Below are 21,544 nucleotides of genomic sequence, written 5' to 3' on the forward strand. Positions count from 1 at the left end.
GACTAGTCACTAGTGTTGTTGTAATGTAGTGTTGTAGACTAGTCACTAGTGCTGTTGTAATGTAGTGTTATAGACTAGTCACTAGTGTTGTTGTAATGTAGTGTTATAGACTAGTCACTACTGCTGTTGTAATGTAGTGTTATAGACTAGTCACTAATGCTGTTGTAATGTAGTGTTATAGACTAGTCACTAGTGCTGTTGTAATGTAGTGTTATAGACTAGTCACTAGTGCTGTTGTAATGTAGTGTTATAGACTAGTCACTAGTGCTGTAATGTAGTGTTATAGACTAGTCACTAGTGCTGTTGTAATGTAGTGTTATAGACTAGTCACTAGTGTTGTTGTAATGTAGTGTTATAGACTAGTCACTAGTGTTGTTGTAATGTAGTGTTATAGACTAGTGACTAGTGCTGTTGTAATGTAGTGTTATAGACTAGTCACTGCTGTTGTAATGTAGTGTTATAGACTAGTCACTAGTGCTGTAATGTAGTGTTGTAGACTAGTCACTAGTGTTGTTGTAATGTAGTGTTGTAGACTAGTCACTAGTGCTGTTGTAATGTAGTGTTATAGACTAGTCACTAGTGCTGTAATGTAGTGTTGTAGACTAGTCACTAGTGTTGTTGTAATGTAGTGTTATAGACTAGTCACTAGTGTTGTTGTAATGTAGTGTTGTAGACTAGTCACTAGTGCTGTTGTAATGTAGTGTTATAGACTAGTCACTAGTGCTGTAATGTAGTGTTGTAGACTAGTCACTAGTGTTGTTGTAATGTAGTGTTATAGACTAGTCACTAGTGTTGTTGTAATGTAGTGTTATAGACTAGTCACTAGTGCTGTTGTAATGTAGTGTTATAGACTAGTCACTAGTGTTGTAATGTAGTGTTATAGACTAGTCACTAGTGCTGTTGTAATGTAGTGTTATAGACTAGTCACTAGCGTTGTTGTAATGTAGTGTTATAGACTAGTCACTAGTGCTGTAATGTAGTGTTGTAGACTAGTCACTAGTGTTGTTGTAATGTAGTGTTATAGACTAGTCACTAGTGTTGTTGTAATGTAGTGTTATAGACTAGTCACTAGTGCTGTTGTAATGTAGTGTTATAGACTAGTCACTAGTGTTGTAATGTAGTGTTATAGACTAGTCACTAGTGCTGTTGTAATGTAGTGTTATAGACTAGTCACTTGCGTTGTTGTAATGTAGTGTTGTAGACTAGTCACTAGTGCTGTTGTATAGTGTTGTAGACTAGTCACTAGTGCTGTTGTAATGTAGTGTTATAGACTAGTCACTAGTGCTGTTGTAATGTAGTGTTGTAGACTAGTCACTAGTGCTGTTGTAATGTAGTGTTATAGACTAGTCACTAGTGCTGTTGTAATGTAGTGTTATAGACTAGTCACTAGTGCTGTTGTAATGTAGTGTTGTAGACTAGTCACTAGTGCTGTTGTAATGTAGTGTTATAGACTAGTGACTAGTGCTGTTGTAATGTAGTGTTATAGACTAGTCACTAGTGCTGTAATGTAGTGTTATAGACTAGTCACTAGTGCTGTTGTAATGTAGTGTTATAGACTAGTCACTAGTGTTGTTGTAATGTAGTGTTATAGACTAGTCACTAGTGTTGTTGTAATGTAGTGTTATAGACTAGTGACTAGTGCTGTTGTAATGTAGTGTTATAGACTAGTCACTGCTGTTGTAATGTAGTGTTATAGACTAGTCACTAGTGCTGTAATGTAGTGTTGTAGACTAGTCACTAGTGTTGTTGTAATGTAGTGTTGTAGACTAGTCACTAGTGCTGTTGTAATGTAGTGTTATAGACTAGTCACTAGTGCTGTAATGTAGTGTTGTAGACTAGTCACTAGTGTTGTTGTAATGTAGTGTTATAGACTAGTCACTAGTGTTGTTGTAATGTAGTGTTGTAGACTAGTCACTAGTGCTGTTTGCAATGTAGTGTTATAGACTAGTCACTAGTGCTGTAATGTAGTGTTGTAGACTAGTCACTAGTGTTGTTGTAATGTAGTGTTATAGACTAGTCACTAGTGTTGTTGTAATGTAGTGTTATAGACTAGTCACTAGTGCTGTTGTAATGTAGTGTTATAGACTAGTCACTAGTGTTGTAATGTAGTGTTATAGACTAGTCACTAGTGCTGTTGTAATGTAGTGTTATAGACTAGTCACTAGCGTTGTTGTAATGTAGTGTTGTAGACTAGTCACTAGTGCTGTTGTATAGTGTTGTAGACTAGTCACTAGTGCTGTTGTAATGTAGTGTTATAGACTAGTCACTAGTGCTGTTGTAATGTAGTGTTATAGACTAGTCACTAGTGCTGTTGTATAGTGTTGTAGACTAGTCACTAGTGCTGTTGTAATGTAGTGTTATAGACTAGTCACTAGTGCTGTTGTAATGTAGTGTTGTAGACTAGTCACTAGTGCTGTTGTAATGTAGTGTTATAGACTAGTCACTAGTGCTGTTGTAATGTAGTGTTATAGACTAGTCACTAGTGTTGTTGTAATGTAGTGTTGTAGACTAGTCACTAGTGCTGTTGTAATGTAGTGTTGTAGACTAGTCACTAGTGCTGTTGTAATGTAGTGTTATAGACTAGTGACTAGTGCTGTTGTAATGTAGTGTTATAGACTAGTCACTAGTGCTGTAATGTAGTGTTATAGACTAGTCACTAGTGCTGTTGTAATGTAGTGTTATAGACTAGTCACTAGTGTTGTTGTAATGTAGTGTTATAGACTAGTCACTAGTGTTGTTGTAATGTAGTGTTATAGACTAGTGACTAGTGCTGTTGTAATGTAGTGTTATAGACTAGTCACTAGTGCTGTAATGTAGTGTTATAGACTAGTCACTAGTGTTGTTGTATAGTGTTATAGACTAGTCACCAGTGCTGTTGTAATGTAGTGTTATAGACTAGTCACTAGTGTTGTTGTAATGTAGTGTTATAGACTAGTCACTAGTGCTGTTGTAATGTAGTGTTATAGACTAGTCACTAGTGTTGTTGTAATGTAGTGTTGTAGACTAGTCACTAGTGCTGTTGTAATGTAGTGTTATAGACTAGTCACTAGTGTTGTTGTAATGTAGTGTTATAGACTAGTCACTAGTGTTGTAATGTAGTGTTATAGACTAGTCACTAGTGTTGTTGTATAGTGTTATAGACTAGTCACTAGTGTTGTTGTAATGTAGTGTTGTAGACTAGTCACTAGTGCTGTAATGTAGTGTTATAGACTAGTCACTAGTGTTGTTGTAATGTAGTGTTGTAGACTAGTCACTAGTGCTGTAATGTAGTGTTGTAGACTAGTCACTAGTGCTGTTGTAATGTAGTGTTGTAGACTAGTCACTAGTGCTGTTGTAATGTAGTGTTATAGACTAGTCACTAGTGCTGTAATGTAGTGTTATAGACTAGTCACTAGTGCTGTTGTAATGTAGTGTTGTAGACTAGTCACTAGTGCTGTTGTAATGTAGTGTTATAGAGTAGTCACTAGTGCTGTAATGTAGTGTTATAGACTAGTCACTAGTGTTGTTGTAATGTAGTGTTATAGACTAGTCACTAGTGCTGTTGTAATGTAGTGTTATAGACTAGTCACTAGTGCTGTTGTAATGTAGTGTTATAGACTAGTCACTAGTGCTGTTGTAATGTAGTGTTGTAGACTAGTCACTAGTGCTGTAATGTAGTGTTATAGACTAGTCACTAGTGTTGTTGTAATGTAGTGTTATAGACTAGTCACTACTGCTGTTGTAATGTAGTGTTATAGACTAGTCACTAATGCTGTTGTAATGTAGTGTTATAGACTAGTCACTAGTGCTGTTGTAATGTAGTGTTATAGACTAGTCACTAGTGCTGTTGTAATGTAGTGTTATAGACTAGTCACTAGTGCTGTAATGTAGTGTTATAGACTAGTCACTAGTGCTGTTGTAATGTAGTGTTATAGACTAGTCACTAGTGTTGTTGTAATGTAGTGTTATAGACTAGTCACTAGTGCTGTTGTAATGTAGTGTTATAGACTAGTCACTAGTGCTGTTGTAATGTAGTGTTATAGACTAGTCACTAGTGTTGTTGTAATGTAGTGTTATAGACTAGTCACTAGTGTTGTTGTAATGTAGTGTTGTAGACTAGTCACTAGTGCTGTTGTAATGTAGTGTTGTAGACTAGTCACTAGTGCTGTAATGTAGTGTTATAGACTAGTCATTAGTGTTGTTGTAATGTAGTGTTATAGACTAGTCACTAGTGTTGTTGTAATGTAGTGTTGTAGACTAGTCACTAGTGCTGTTGTAATGTAGTGTTGTAGACTAGTCACTAGTGCTGTTGTAATGTAGTGTTATAGACTAGTCACTAGTGCTGTTGTAATGCAGTGTTATAGACTAGTCACTAGTGCTGTTGTAATGTAGTGTTATAGACTAGTCACTAGTGCTGTTGTAATGTAGTGTTATAGACTAGTCACTAGTGCTGTTGTAATGTAGTGTTGTAGACTAGTCACTAGTGCTGTAATGTAGTGTTATAGACTAGTCACTAGTGCTGTTGTAATGTAGTGTTATAGACTAGTCACTAGTGCTGTTGTAATGTAGTGTTATAGACTAGTCACTAGTGCTGTTGTAATGTAGTGTTATAGACTAGTCACTAGTGCTGTTGTAATGTAGTGTTGTAGACTAGTCACTAGTGCTGTTGTAATGTAGTGTTATAGACTAGTCACTAGTGCTGTTGTAATGTAGTGTTGTAGACTAGTCACTAGTGTTGTTGTAATGTAGTGTTATAGACTAGTCACTAGTGCTGTTGTAATGTAGTGTTATAGACTAGTCACTAGTGCTGTAATGTAGTGTTATAGACTAGTCACTAGTGCTGTTGTAATGTAGTGTTATAGACTAGTCACTAGTGCTGTTGTAATGTAGTGTTATAGACTAGTCACTAGTGCTGTTGTAATGTAGTGTTATAGACTAGTCACTAGTAGAGCTGCCGCGGTATTGATGTTTTCCTTACCGCACACATTTGCAATATATTTCCTACCGCCGCGGTATTACCGCACACACACACACACACAAAAAAAAGTTTGAATGCATTTTTTTTGTAGTCTACTCTTTATATAGCATATAGCCTGCCTCTAGTCTAAATGTCTATCTTTAGAGGATGACTTTGCAGCATGAATATTGTTTGGGATTCGGCATGCACGCATTCGTTATTAAAAGTGAAACACGGATTCGAAGTCTCCCCTCGGTGTCGCGCCCACCGGTTACCCCCCCGACCCTTTCTTCTTCTTATTATTATAACGTTACTACTTATGATTACAAAGGCATTCGATTTGTGGCATTAACGTTAGTATAGTTACACGTTCGTATTTACCGGACCACATAGCAAGGCAAGCGTTACTCAATTAATATCTAAGTTCCTTTCTTTGCTCAGAGCGTGCCGAGTTGTACCCATTCTGCGGTCTGTTAATAAAGTTTTCAATCAGACAAGTGTATAGAACGAAGGGCTTTTATTATAACATTTCGTTGCAGTAAAATCATTATGCCTCGTTCCCTGAGGAGCGACGGCGTCGGTAATCCACTCCGGTCTCCGGTGGGAGCTAACGTACTATTAGCCGTGTTGTGATGGCTGAGATTCAGGAAGTAAACGCACTGCAAGATGCTCCAAGCATGTGACGCGTATCTCTTCTGACCAATCAGTGGTCTGCAGTGTTTCATGTGACTTTTCTGGTACCCAATAGGGTCGCTTGGAATCTCGACAGAGAAGTAGGGTATATCTGCAGAGCCGCAAGCCCAACGAGAGCGTAATAATAATAATAATATAATAAAAAACAGCGGTGATGCCGGTATTCAGCCCAACGCTGCGGTGGGCATGATGTAACAGCGATACCGCGGTAATACCGATACCGCGGCAGCTCTAGTCACTAGTGCTGTTGTAATGTAGTGTTGTAGACTAGTCACTAGTGCTGTTGTAATGTAGTGTTGTAGACTAGTCACTAGTGCTGTTGTAATGTAGTGTTGTAGACTAGTCACTAGTGTTGTTGTAATGTAGTGTTATAGACTAGTCACTAGTGCTGTTGTAATGTAGTGTTATAGACTAGTCACTAGTGCTGTAATGTAGTGTTATAGACTAGTCACCAGTGTTGTTGTAATGTAGTGTTATAGACTAGTCACTAGTGTTGTTGTATAGTGTTATAGACTAGTCACTAGTGCTGTTGTAATGTAGTGTTATAGACTAGTCACTAGTGTTGTTGTAATGTAGTGTTATAGACTAGTCACTAGTGCTGTTGTAATGTAGTGTTATAGACTAGTCACTAGTGCTGTAATGTAGTGTTGTAGACTAGTCACTAGTGCTGTTGTAATGTAGTGTTATAGACTAGTCACTAGTGCTGTAATGTAGTGTTGTAGACTAGTCACTAGTGTTGTTGTATAGTGTTATAGACTAGTCACTAGTGCTGTTGTAATGTAGTGTTATAGACTAGTCACTAGTGTTGTTGTAATGTAGTGTTATAGACTAGTCACTAGTGCTGTTGTAATGTAGTGTTATAGACTAGTCACTAGTGCTGTAATGTAGTGTTGTAGACTAGTCACTAGTGCTGTTGTAATGTAGTGTTATAGACTAGTCACTAGTGCTGTAATGTAGTGTTGTAGACTAGTCACTAGTGTTGTTGTAATGTAGTGTTATAGACTAGTCACTAGTGCTGTAATGTAGTGTTATAGACTAGTCACTAGTGTTGTTGTAATGTAGTGTTATAGACTAGTCACTAGTGTTGTTGTAATGTAGTGTTATAGACTAGTCACTAGTGCTGTAATGTAGTGTTATAGACTAGTCACTAGTGATGTTGTAATGTAGTGTTGTAGACTAGTCACTAGTGCTGTAATGTAGTGTTGTAGACTAGTCACTAGTGCTGTTGTAATGTAGTGTTATAGACTAGTCACTAGTGCTGTTGTAATGTAGTGTTATAGACTAGTCACTAGTGCTGTTGTAATGTAGTGTTGTAGACTAGTCACTAGTGTTGTTGTAATGTAGTGTTGTAGACTAGTCACTAGTGCGGTTGTAATGTAGTGTTGTAGACTAGTCACTAGTGCTGTTGTAATGTAGTGTTGTAGACTAGTCACTAGTGCTGTTGTAATGTAGTGTTGTAGACTAGTCACTAGTGCTGTAATGTAGTGTTATAGACTAGTCACTAGTGCTGTTGTAATGTAGTGTTGTAGACTAGTCACTAGTGCTGTTGTAATGTAGTGTTGTAGACTAGTCACTAGTGCTGTTGTAATGTAGTGTTGTAGACTAGTCACTAGTGCTGTAATGTAGTGTTATAGACTAGTCACTAGTGCTGTTGTAATGTAGTGTTATAGACTAGTCACTAGTGCTGTTGTAATGTAGTGTTGTAGACTAGTCACTAGTGTTGTTGTAATGTAGTGTTATAGACTAGTCACTAGTGCTGTTGTAATGTAGTGTTATAGACTAGTCACTAGTGCTGTAATGTAGTGTTGTAGACTAGTCACTAGTGCTGTTGTCATGTAGTGTTATAGACTAGTCACTAGTGCTGTAATGTAGTGTTATAGACTAGTCACTAGTGTTGTAATGTAGTGTTATAGACTAGTCACTAGTGCTGTTGTAATGTAGTGTTATAGACTAGTCACTAGTGCTGTTGTAATGTAGTGTTATAGACTAGTCACTAGTGTTGTTGTAATGTAGTGTTATAGACTAGTCACTAGTGCTGTAATGTAGTGTTATAGACTAGTCACTAGTGCTGTTGTAATGTAGTGTTATAGACTAGTCACTAGTGTTGTTGTAATGTAGTGTTATAGACTAGTCACTAGTGTTGTTGTAATGTAGTGTTATAGACTAGTCACTAGTGTTGTTGTAATGTAGTGTTATAGACTAGTCACTAGTGCTGTTGTAATGTAGTGTTATAGACTAGTCACTAGTGTTGTTGTATAGTGTTATAGACTAGTCACTAGTGCTGTTGTAATGTAGTGTTATAGACTAGTCACTAGTGTTGTTGTAATGTAGTGTTATAGACTAGTCACTAGTGCTGTTGTAATGTAGTGTTATAGACTAGTCACTAGTGTTGTTGTAATGTAGTGTTATAGACTAGTCACTAGTGTTGTTGTAATGTAGTGTTATAGACTAGTCACTAGTGCTGTTGTAATGTAGTGTTATAGACTAGTCACTAGTGCTGTTGTAATGTAGTGTTATAGACTAGTCACTAGTGTTGTTGTAATGTAGTGTTATAGACTAGTCACTAGTGCTGTTGTAATGTAGTGTTATAGACTAGTCACTAGTGCTGTTGTAATGTAGTGTTATAGACTAGTCACTAGTGTTGTTGTAATGTAGTGTTGTAGACTAGTCACTAGTGCTGTTGTAATGTAGTGTTGTAGACTAGTCACTAGTGTTGTTGTAATGTAGTGTTATAGACTAGTCACTAGTGCTGTTGTAATGTAGTGTTATAGACTAGTCACTAGTGCTGTAATGTAGTGTTATAGACTAGTCACTAGTGCTGTTGTAATGTAGTGTTATAGACTAGTCACTAGTGCTGTTGTAATGTAGTGTTATAGACTAGTCACTAGTGCTGTTGTAATGTAGTGTTATAGACTAGTGACTAGTGCTGTTGTAATGTAGTGTTATAGACTAGTCACTAGTGCTGTTGTAATGTAGTGTTATAGACTAGTCACTAGTGTTGTTGTAATGTAGTGTTGTAGACTAGTCACTAGTGCTGTTGTAATGTAGTGTTATAGACTAGTCACTAGTGTTGTTGTAATGTAGTGTTATAGACTAGTCACTAGTGCTGTTGTAATGTAGTGTTATAGACTAGTCACTAGTGCTGTTGTAATGTAGTGTTATAGACTAGTCACTAGTGTTGTTGTAATGTAGTGTTGTAGACTAGTCACTAGTGCTGTTGTAATGTAGTGTTATAGACTAGTCACTAGTGCTGTTGTAATGTAGTGTTATAGACTAGTCACTAGTAGAGCTGCCGCGGTATTGATGTTTTCCTTACCGCACACATTTGCAATATATTTCCTACCGCCGCGGTATTACCGCACACACACACACACAAAAAAAAAAGTTTGAATGCATTTTTTTTGTAGTCTACTCTTTATATAGCATATAGCCTGCCTCTAGTCTAAATGTCTATCTTTAGAGGATGACTTTGCAGCATGAATATTGTTTGGGATTCGGCATGCACGCATTCGTTATTAAAAGTGAAACACGGATTCGAAGTCTCCCCTCGGTGTCGCGCCCACCGGTTACCCCCCCGACCCTTTCTTCTTCTTATTATTATAACGTTACTACTTATGATTACAAAGGCATTCGATTTGTGGCATTAACGTTAGTATAGTTACACGTTCGTATTTACCGGACCACATAGCAAGGCAAGCGTTACTCAATTAATATCTAAGTTCCTTTCTTTGCTCAGAGCGTGCCGAGTTGTACCCATTCTGCGGTCTGTTAATAAAGTTTTCAATCAGACAAGTGTATAGAACGAAGGGCTTTTATTATAACATTTCGTTGCAGTAAAATCATTATGCCTCGTTCCCTGAGGAGCGACGGCGTCGGTAATCCACTCCGGTCTCCGGTGGGAGCTAACGTACTATTAGCCGTGTTGTGATGGCTGAGATTCAGGAAGTAAACGCACTGCAAGATGCTCCAAGCATGTGACGCGTATCTCTTCTGACCAATCAGTGGTCTGCAGTGTTTCATGTGACTTTTCTGGTACCCAATAGGGTCGCTTGGAATCTCGACAGAGAAGTAGGGTATATCTGCAGAGCCGCAAGCCCAACGAGAGCGTAATAATAATAATAATATAATAAAAAACAGCGGTGATGCCGGTATTCAGCCCAACGCTGCGGTGGGCATGATGTAACAGCGATACCGCGGTAATACCGATACCGCGGCAGCTCTAGTCACTAGTGCTGTTGTAATGTAGTGTTGTAGACTAGTCACTAGTGCTGTTGTAATGTAGTGTTGTAGACTAGTCACTAGTGCTGTTGTAATGTAGTGTTGTAGACTAGTCACTAGTGTTGTTGTAATGTAGTGTTATAGACTAGTCACTAGTGCTGTTGTAATGTAGTGTTATAGACTAGTCACTAGTGCTGTAATGTAGTGTTATAGACTAGTCACTAGTGTTGTTGTATAGTGTTATAGACTAGTCACTAGTGCTGTAATGTAGTGTTATAGACTAGTCACCAGTGTTGTTGTAATGTAGTGTTATAGACTAGTCACTAGTGTTGTTGTATAGTGTTATAGACTAGTCACTAGTGCTGTTGTAATGTAGTGTTATAGACTAGTCACTAGTGTTGTTGTAATGTAGTGCTATAGACTAGTCACTAGTGCTGTTGTAATGTAGTGTTATAGACTAGTCACTAGTGCTGTAATGTAGTGTTGTAGACTAGTCACTAGTGCTGTTGTAATGTAGTGTTATAGACTAGTCACTAGTGCTGTAATGTAGTGTTGTAGACTAGTCACTAGTGTTGTTGTAATGTAGTGTTATAGACTAGTCACTAGTGCTGTAATGTAGTGTTATAGACTAGTCACTAGTGTTGTTGTAATGTAGTGTTATAGACTAGTCACTAGTGTTGTTGTAATGTAGTGTTATAGACTAGTCACTAGTGCTGTAATGTAGTGTTATAGACTAGTCACTAGTGATGTTGTAATGTAGTGTTGTAGACTAGTCACTAGTGCTGTAATGTAGTGTTGTAGACTAGTCACTAGTGCTGTTGTAATGTAGTGTTATAGACTAGTCACTAGTGCTGTTGTAATGTAGTGTTATAGACTAGTCACTAGTGTTGTTGTAATGTAGTGTTATAGACTAGTCACTAGTGCTGTTGTAATGTAGTGTTATAGACTAGTCACTAGTGCTGTTGTAATGTAGTGTTGTAGACTAGTCACTAGTGTTGTTGTAATGTAGTGCTGTAGACTAGTCACTAGTGCTGTTGTAATGTAGTGTTGTAGACTAGTCACTAGTGCTGTTGTAATGTAGTGTTGTAGACTAGTCACTAGTGCTGTTGTAATGTAGTGTTGTAGACTAGTCACTAGTGCTGTAATGTAGTGTTATAGACTAGTCACTAGTGCTGTTGTAATGTAGTGTTGTAGACTAGTCACTAGTGCTGTTGTAATGTAGTGTTGTAGACTAGTCACTAGTGCTGTTGTAATGTAGTGTTGTAGACTAGTCACTAGTGCTGTAATGTAGTGTTATAGACTAGTCACTAGTGCTGTTGTAATGTAGTGTTATAGACTAGTCACTAGTGCTGTTGTAATGTAGTGTTGTAGACTAGTCACTAGTGTTGTTGTAATGTAGTGTTATAGACTAGTCACTAGTGCTGTTGTAATGTAGTGTTATAGACTAGTCACTAGTGCTGTAATGTAGTGTTGTAGACTAGTCACTAGTGCTGTTGTCATGTAGTGTTATAGACTAGTCACTAGTGCTGTAATGTAGTGTTATAGACTAGTCACTAGTGTTGTAATGTAGTGTTATAGACTAGTCACTAGTGCTGTTGTAATGTAGTGTTATAGACTAGTCACTAGTGCTGTTGTAATGTAGTGTTATAGACTAGTCACTAGTGTTGTTGTAATGTAGTGTTATAGACTAGTCACTAGTGCTGTAATGTAGTGTTATAGACTAGTCACTAGTGCTGTTGTAATGTAGTGTTATAGACTAGTCACTAGTGTTGTTGTAATGTAGTGTTATAGACTAGTCACTAGTGTTGTTGTAATGTAGTGTTATAGACTAGTCACTAGTGTTGTTGTAATGTAGTGTTATAGACTAGTCACTAGTGCTGTTGTAATGTAGTGTTATAGACTAGTCACTAGTGTTGTTGTATAGTGTTATAGACTAGTCACTAGTGCTGTAATGTAGTGTTGTAGACTAGTCACTAGTGTTGTTGTAATGTAGTGTTATAGACTAGTCACTAGTGCTGTTGTAATGTAGTGTTATAGACTAGTCACTAGTGTTGTTGTAATGTAGTGTTATAGACTAGTCACTAGTGTTGTTGTAATGTAGTGTTATAGACTAGTCACTAGTGCTGTTGTAATGTAGTGTTATAGACTAGTCACTAGTGCTGTTGTAATGTAGTGTTATAGACTAGTCACTAGTGCTGTTGTAATGTAGTGTTATAGACTAGTCACTAGTGCTGTTGTAATGTAGTGTTATAGACTAGTCACTAGTGCTGTTGTAATGTAGTGTTATAGACTAGTCACTAGTGTTGTTGTAATGTAGTGTTGTAGACTAGTCACTAGTGCTGTTGTAATGTAGTGTTGTAGACTAGTCACTAGTGTTGTTGTAATGTAGTGTTATAGACTAGTCACTAGTGCTGTTGTAATGTAGTGTTATAGACTAGTCACTAGTGCTGTAATGTAGTGTTATAGACTAGTCACTAGTGCTGTTGTAATGTAGTGTTATAGACTAGTCACTAGTGCTGTTGTAATGTAGTGTTATAGACTAGTCACTAGTGCTGTTGTAATGTAGTGTTATAGACTAGTGACTAGTGCTGTTGTAATGTAGTGTTATAGACTAGTCACTAGTGCTGTTGTAATGTAGTGTTATAGACTAGTCACTAGTGTTGTTGTAATGTAGTGTTGTAGACTAGTCACTAGTGCTGTTGTAATGTAGTGTTATAGACTAGTCACTAGTGTTGTTGTAATGTAGTGTTATAGACTAGTCACTAGTGCTGTTGTAATGTAGTGTTGTAGACTAGTCACTAGTGCTGTTGTAATGTAGTGTTATAGACTAGTGACTAGTGCTGTTGTAATGTAGTGTTATAGACTAGTCACTAGTGCTGTTGTAATGTAGTGTTGTAGACTAGTCACTAGTGTTGTTGTAATGTAGTGTTGTAGACTAGTCACTAGTGCTGTTGTAATGTAGTGTTATAGACTAGTCACTAGTGTTGTTGTAATGTAGTGTTATAGATTAGTCACTAGTGCTGTTGTAATGTAGTGTTGTAGACTAGTCACTAGTGCTGTTGTAATGTAGTGTTATAGACTAGTCACTAGTGCTGTTGTAATGTAGTGTTGTAGACTAGTCACTAGTGCTGTTGTAATGTAGTGTTGTAGACTAGTCACTAGTGCTGTAATGTAGTGTTGTAGACTAGTCACTAGTGCTGTTGTAATGTAGTGTTATAGACTAGTCACTAGTGCTGTAATGTAGTGTTATAGACTAGTCACTAGTGCTGTAATGTAGTGTTATAGACTAGTCACTAGTGCTGTAATGTAGTGTTATAGACTAGTCACTAGTGTTGTTGTAATGTAGTGTTGTAGACTAGTCACTAGTGTTGTTGTAATGTAGTGTTATAGACTAGTCACTAGTGTTGTTGTAATGTAGTGTTATAGACTAGTCACTAGTGCTGTTGTAATGTAGTGTTATAGACTAGTCACTAGTGTTGTTGTAATGTGGTGTTATAGACTAGTCACTAGTGTTGTTGTAATGTAGTGTTATAGACTAGTCACTAGTGTTGTTGTAATGTAGTGTTATAGACTAGTCACTAGTGTTGTTGTAATGTAGTGTTATAGACTAGTCACTAGTGTTGTTGTAATGTAGTGTTATAGACTAGTCACTAGTGCTGTTGTAATGTAGTGTTATAGACTAGTCACTAGTGTTGTTGTAATGTAGTGTTATAGACTAGTCACTCGTGTTGTTGTAATGTGGTGTTATAGACTAGTCACTAGTGTTGTTGTAATGTAGTGTTATAGACTAGTCACTAGTGCTGTTGTAATGTAGTGTTATAGACTAGTCACTAGTCACTTTTTAGACTAGTGCTGTTGTAATGTAGACCATAGTGTTTTAGACTAGTGTTGTTGTAATGTAGACCATAGTGTTTTAGACTAGTGTTGTTGTAATGTAGACCATAGTGTTTAAGACTAGTGTTGTTGTAATGTAGACCATAGTGTTTTAGACTAGTGTTGTTGTAATGTAGACCATAGTGTTTTAGACTAGTGCTGTTGTAATGTAGACCATAGTGTTTAAGACTAGTGTTGTTGTAATGTAGACCATAGTGTTTTAGACTAGTGTTGTTGTAATGTAGACCATAGTGTTTTAGACTAGTGTTGTTGTAATGTAGACCATAGTGTTTAAGACTAGTGTTGTTGTAATGTAGACCATAGTGTTTTAGACTAGTGTTGTTGTAATGTAGACCATAGTGTTTTTAGACTAGTGTTGTTGTAATGTAGACCATAGTGTTTTTAGACTAGTGTTGTTGTAATGTAGACCATAGTGTTTTAGACTAGTGTTGTTGTAATGTAGACCATAGTGTTTTAGACTAGCACTGTTGTAATGTAGACCATAGTGTTTTTAGACTAGTGTTGTTGTAATGTAGATAGGGATGCTCGATATTGGCTTTTTTACCGATACCGATATTCCGATATTGTCCAACTCTTAATTTCCGATACCGATATCAACCGATATCAACCGATACCGATATATGCAGGGTTTCCCCGTCCAAAAAACTGAATAATTTCAGGTAACTAATAATTTCACTGGATATATATATATAACAAATATTGTAACTGAGGGGTACAATTCCCTGACTGTATTGATAAGTATGGTATCATTAAACCACTACCGCTTTATGTACTTTAATTACTGGCCATACAGTACACGATATATGAATATGATGAACACTTCCCACAATGAAATCGGTTCCAGTCAAAGGTATAATCAAGTATTTAATGGAGCAAAAGGTACATAGGATACTTTACATTATTCTTTGAATGCACTTGTAAGGCAAAGGAATATGCGTAGGCAAATCAATACTGAATGTCCATTCTCTGGTTACGCAGGAGGTAATTATACGACCTGAATCTTAGGGAATTATATCTATGGTACACTAGTAATATAGCGGGAGATACTGGAAGGGGTTCCCCTGGTTGTAAGCCAGCGGGGGGGGTAGAAGATCTGTCGGTAGTAGGACGTCTGGTCAACGATGACTAGGGAGACTTCAGGTACAGAAGCCGGTGCAGTAGCCTCTTGATCCACAGACGAATACAGCTTGGTTCTCTTGTAGACTGTAGCTCCACAGTGAAGAAAGCTAGTCGACCTCAGACTCTCTGAGGCGCCGACTCGACTTGACTCCTCGCGGGGTAAATCCAACACGTGCAGGCGTCGGCGATTATCCGCTCCATAAATCACAGGACCAAAGCAAATATATTCCAGCCGCAAAGGGCTATGTAGTCGTCGGGTAGATTAATCCAGTGTACATGTCCATACGGTTCTCGTCTAGGTCTCCTCGGGTGAAAGCGCCATGTGGTCGGCCCAGCCTGGATAAGAACTCTAGCTAATACGAGGAAGCGTTGGAGATGCTGGTCACTGTAGAACTTTAACCGCACGATACACTATACACAAATAGACTATTAATGACTTAATAGAAATATGTCGCACTCGACGGTATAGCGCCAAACTCTGACAATTCAGTTATTAATTCGCAATGCTCTATTCTGGGGCCAAACAGGCCATACTTCACCGCACGTTGTATCGTGGGTGAGGCTTCAACTTATCGGTAACATGCTAAGGAAGGTAAGGGGCTTCTATATTCACCTGCGCCGTATTTATACGCACGGTGAACAAACTAGTTCCAATCTCATTTCTGTCGCGTATCCCTGGGCAAGGCCGGGCATGTCCAGACACATCTTGACGGTGACTTTGAACCTGGCTCCGGAGGCCGGTCCCTGGCGCCGGTGGACCGCTGTCCAATAGGAGAATGGAATATTATGGTCTGGGCTAAAGGGATATTCCGTGTATATGTACAAGGAATATACAAGGGATATCAAACGATATACAAATACTATGCAATATATATCAATAAATAAATATATATATTCGGTTTAATCTGATCCTTTGTAACAGCCACCCCCTAATTAGTCCCACCTAATTAGCTAAGCAGAGACAGATTAACCGCACTGTCCACTACTCAATGTCTGCTGTGAGGGGTCTGTCAGTTCACAAAGTCATGGGGTCATGGTCGTCATCGATAGTATCGGGGAGCCTTGGCAGTTCTATTAGCCTCGCCACGGGTCGGGTGTAGATCCGCCCTTGGACGAGCACTTCGGCTGCTCGGACCTTTCCGTCGGCACCGGTGATCACTTTGCTTACGCGGCCAGCCGGCCACATAGCTCGGGGTAGTGACTGGTCGATAATCATGACGACTGTTCCTTCTGTCAAATTGTCTCTCTCTTTCACCCATTTCTGGCGGGTCTGTAGAGACGGTAGGTAGTGGAGTAGGAAGCTGTTCCAAAACTTGTCAGCCAATACTTGACTGTACCTCCACATTCTTCGGCCGTTCGCTTCTTCAGGCCTGTACATTGTCTGTGGTAGCGCGGGGTCCAGCCGCCCCATCAAGAGTGTGTTGGGGGTGACTGGGTCGACATCTGCTACATCACTTGAGACGTAACCGAGGGGCTTTGAGTTCAATACTCCCTCGATCTCCGTGAGGACTGTCATTAGGACTTCTTCCGCCACGGTCTGGGCCCCAAGCACGGCGTACAGGGCTGTCTTTATTGAACGTACTTCTCGTTCCCAAGTTCCACCGAAGTGAGGTGCGTTCGGGGGATTAAACTGGAAGTCAATCTGGTATGGAGCGAGGTGGGTCTTAAGTTCTGGGCCCATAGCTTGGAAGCTCTCTCTCAGCTCTCTTTCTCCGCCTTTGAAGTTTGTCCCGTGATCAGACAACAATATAGACGGTTTTCCTTTCCGCGATGTGAATCTTCGGAAGGCCATAAGGAATGAGTCTGTGCTCATGGTTGGAAGGAGTTCTATATGCATCGCTCGGGTGGTCATGCATTTGAATACAATACCCCACCGCTTCTCGGTTCCTCTTCCTTTCTTTATATACAGCGGGCCGAAACAGTCCATACCGGTGGAGTGAAAAGGCTTGTCGCCGAGTCGGAGGCGACAGGGAGGTAGGTCAGCCATCCGGGGTATACTGGGCTGCGCTCGCCACTTACGACAGTCTAGACAGGTTCGCTGGAAGCGCCGCACTGCTTCTCTCCCTTGCAGTATCCAATAACGACGTCTGATCTCCGCGAAGACTCTCTCTGCCCCGGCGTGATGCACATCCTCGTCGTATTTCTTTATGATCAGCTCTGTGACCTTGTGTCGGCTGTTTAAGACTATCGGGTACTTGACGTCATCCGGTAAGTCTGGAGCTCTCCGCAGACGACCACCCACTCTGAGGAGACCATGGGCGTCGCTCTCGGGGGCTAGGTGGAGCAGTCTGCTGTCTGATGGGACAGGCTTTGCTCCCTGTAGACAGTCTAGCTCATCGGGGAACGAGTCTCTTTGGGCTCGTTGTAGTAGAAGAAGTTCCGCTTCTTCGTAGTCAGCTGCAGTAATGTCAGTAGTGAGCTGAACCTCTGGGTGGTGCCACAGGAATGTCTTTAGCTGCGCACTCTCTAGGGTGAGGCAATCGTCTATGTCGGGGTCTGTGGAGACGAGTGTGTTCAATCCACAGAACATAGATTTCTTGTTTTCTGCCTCCTCTTTACTTGCTTCCCGTGGGGTGGGTGTAGGCCACTCTTCTTCCGGGAGCTTGAGGAACTCTGGCCCGTCACTGTATAGGTTGTGACGGGTGAGGTCATCCAGGGACATTCCCCGGGTGATGACGTCAGCTGGGTTGTGTTTTGTGTCCACATACCTCCAGCTTGCTACTTCTGTTAAATCTTGAATCTCTGTGACTCTGACTCCCACGAAGACCTTGTATCTGCACGAATCAGACCGGATCCATGTGAGTACTGTCGTGGAGTCTGACCACAAGATTGTTCTTTGCACCGGAATGGTGAGTTCACGTTGGATTAACGTGGCGAGTTGCGCTCCTGCTAGGGCTGCGCAGAGCTCTAGACGCGGGATAGATTGTTGCTTTCGTGGGGCTATTCTTGAGCGGGCCAGGATGAAAGCAGTATGTATTTCTCCTCCCTCCTCTCGGGCACGCAAGTAGGCCACCGAACCGTAGGCTACTTCGGAGGCGTCGCTGAAGACGTGCAGGTCCATCTGGCACGTCTCCGGCCTCACTGTGGGTGGGAAGTAGCTGCGGCGTATGTTAACACCTGGGAGTGAGCTGAGTTCCGTCTCCCACTCTCTCCATGTGGATGCAAGGTGTTCGGGTATGGGGTCGTCCCAGCCCTGGTCCTTGTCCCATAACGCTCTTACAATCATCTTTGCCCTGGTGGTGTAAGGTAGAATACATCCCAACGGGTCATATTGTCTGGCGAGTGTTCTATATACACTCCGTCTGGTGGTCGGTAGTGCAGTCGACCTTCCCTGCTCCTTGGTCAGGGGTGTGTGTTTATAATGGAGCGAGTCTGTTTTGAAGCGCCAGACTAGTCCTAATGTCATTTCTTGGGCTTCTCCTGGGATGGTCGCCATCCAGGTCTCGCTGCTTGCTGCCTTGTCCTCGGGGGAGAGGCTGCGCAATACTTGCGGGTCGCTGCTGGCCCACTGCCTGAGATCAAAGCCGCCTTTGATCAGGGAGGCGCGGAGCTTGAGTAGAAGGGCCTCGGCTTCTTCTGGCGTCGAGACGCTTTGCAGACAGTTGTCCACGTAGAAACTATTTTCTACACTTTTTCGGACCTCTTCATCAGCTGCTGGGTCCTCTGCGACGTGTTTTTGCAGTGCAAACGTAGCACAGCATGGGCTGCATGTGGTTCCGAAAGGGAGGACTTCCCATTGATAGATGGCTGGTTGCTCATCCCCGATCCTCTCTCTCCATAGGAACCGCAGCAGGGGCTTGTCCTCCTCCACTAGTCTCACCTGCAGGAACATCCCTTTGATGTCGCCGCTGATGGCCACCTTGTCCTGGCGGAAACGTAGTAACACGCCTAGTAGAGAGGGGCCGAGTGTTGGGCCGGGCAAGAGCTCTTTATTCAGATTTTGTGATCCGATCTGGTAGCTGCAGTTGAACACAATACGATCCTTGCCGTTGTGGTGGACTTTGTGGTGCGGCACGTACCATGATTCGGTCGTCTGATCGGCCTCTTTAATGTCAATTTTCTTTATGTGTCCCGCTGTGATTAGCTTGTTAATCTCAGCGCGGTACACAGTCTCTTGAGCGGGGTCTCTGGCTAGGCGCCGCTCTGTGTTCAATAGATACCGCTCCGTCGCTTCTTTTGGGGCGTGGAAGGTAGGCATACCCTCTCGCCTCAGGAGTGGAGTTGCGTATCTCATCACTCCGTTGACTTTGACTCTCTTTGTCCCTTGCTCGAGGAGTGCTATGGCGTAAATGTCTTCCTTGGAACGAATGTCTTTCTTTTCGTTCTTAAAGGGCATTGTCTCTAGTGTCCATAGCCTCTCGACATGCTGTAGGAGGGTGGTGTCTTCTTCTGTCACTCTGGAGTGGAGGCAGCTAGTGGCTGCTGTTCGGTTAAGAGACTTAGCGAGGGGGCCTTGTAATGTCCATCCTAGGCGGGTCTCGACTGCTGCAGGACAGCCTCTGGGCCCTGTGTGGACCCGGTCTATCGGGACTATGAGGTCTGCATGGTCGGAGCCTATCAGCAGGGTCGGGGTGGCACCGTCTATGAGCGGTATAGGTAGTTGACGCAGGTGCACATATTTATCCATCAGCTTGGCGATGGGGTAGGTGTACTGCGACAGGCCTATTTCTTGGCTGGTGAAAGCGTTAGTAATCCTATACCGTCTCTCTGGCTAGCCGCGGGGGTAGAGCCTGGGCTGTACTGGACCTCCTGGTCCTGTGGAGTTCTGTGCTGCTGTCGGGCTTGACTCTCTTCCTCTCCCTCTTCTTCTTGCTCTGGCAGGTCCTCTAGATCCTGTAGTCGTCTATTTAGCCTCTCCGCGGTGTAGACCGTTTCTTCCTTGTAGCTGGTCCTCGCGTGGACCGGTCGGGGGAGGAGTTCGGAGGGGGGTATAGGCTCTCTCTGGTGGTCGGGCTCAGGGTCGCTTGATCGGGTAGGGGAGGGTGCTCTTGACCCGTGTCTTGACGAGGCCCTGGAACCCCGTGCGGAGGGAGGGGGTGTCGCCCTGGCGATCAGCTGCTCCATTATCTGCGCTTGTAATCGGTTGCGCTCGGCTTCGCGCTTGGTGAGAGCGAGGTCGTGCTCCGCTTCTCTTTGGGCGCCGGCAGCGGCGCGCTGGGCTTCGGCGGCGGCGCGCTCTGCTTCTCTTTGGGCACCGGCAGCGGCGCGCTGGGCTTCGGCGGCGGCGCGCTCTGCTTCGGCGGCGGCGCGCTCTGCTTCGGCCCGGTCTCTTACCATATTCTCTTCCGTCTGAAGGCGTCTAATCTCTAGACGTATACGATCTTCGTCGCTCCGTTGCTGCGCTTGAAGGCATTCTCTTTCCATGGAAGAATGTTCGCGCTCGCTAAGCATCTGTGCTTGGAGTCGGTCGCGACTGTTCCAGTCAAAGGTATAATCAAGTATTTAATATAGCAAAAGGTACATAGGATACTTTACATTATTCTTTGAATGCACTTGTAAGGCAAAGGAATATGCGTAGGCAAATCAATACTGAATGTCCATTCTCTGGTTACGCAGGAGGTAATTATACGACCTGAATCTTAGGGAATTATATCTATGGTACACTAGTAATATAGCGGGAGATACTGGAAGGGGTTCCCCTGGTTGTAAGCCAGCGGGGGGGGTAGAAGATCTGTCGGTAGTAGGACGTCTGGTCAACGATGACTAGGGAGACTTCAGGTACAGAAGCCGGTGCAGTAGCCTCTTGATCCACAGACGAATACAGCTTGGTTCTCTTGTAGACTGTAGCTCCACAGTGAAGAAAGCTAGTCGACCTCAGACTCTCTGAGGCGCCGACTCGACTTGACTCCTCGCGGGGTAAATCCAACACATGCAGGCGTCGGCGATTATCCGCTCCATAAATCACAGGACCAAAGCAAATATATTCCAGCCGCAAAGGGCTATGTAGTCGTTGGGTAGATTAATCCAGTGTACATGTCCATACGGTTCTCGTCTAGGTCTCCTCGGGTGAAAGCGCCATGTGGTCGGCCCAGCCTGGATAAGAACTCTAGCTAATACGAGGAAGCGTTGGAGATGCTGGTCACTGTAGAACTTTAACCGCACGATACACTATACACAAATAGACTATTAATGACTTAATAGAAATATGTCGCACTCGACGGTATAGCGCCAAACTCTGACAATTCAGTTATTAATTCGCACGCGGTCTCAATGCTCTATTCTGGGGCCAAACAGGCCATACTTCACCGCACGTTGTATCGTGGGTGAGGCTTCAACTTATCGGTAACATGCTAAGGAAGGTAAGGGGCTTCTATATTCACCTGCGCCGTATTTATACGCACGGTGAACAAACTAGTTCCAATCTCATTTCTGTCGCGTATCCCTGGGCAAGGCCGGGCATGTCCAGACACATCTTGACGGTGACTTTGAACCTGGCTCCGGAGGCCGGTCCCTGGCGCCGGTGGACCGCTGTCCAATAGGAGAATGGAATATTATGGTCTGGGCTAAAGGGATATTCCGTGTATATGTACAAGGAATATACAAGGGATATCAAACGATATACAAATACTATGCAATATATATCAATAAATAAATATATATATTCGGTTTAATCTGATCCTTTGTAACAAATATTGTTATTGTTTTTTTTTGTTTTTAAACCGATACCGATATTTTCCGATATCA

Source organism: Notolepis coatsorum (assembly GCF_963971535.1).
Source record: "Notolepis coatsorum genome assembly, chromosome: 14".
NCBI classification, from domain to species: domain Eukaryota; kingdom Metazoa; phylum Chordata; class Actinopteri; order Aulopiformes; family Paralepididae; genus Notolepis; species Notolepis coatsorum.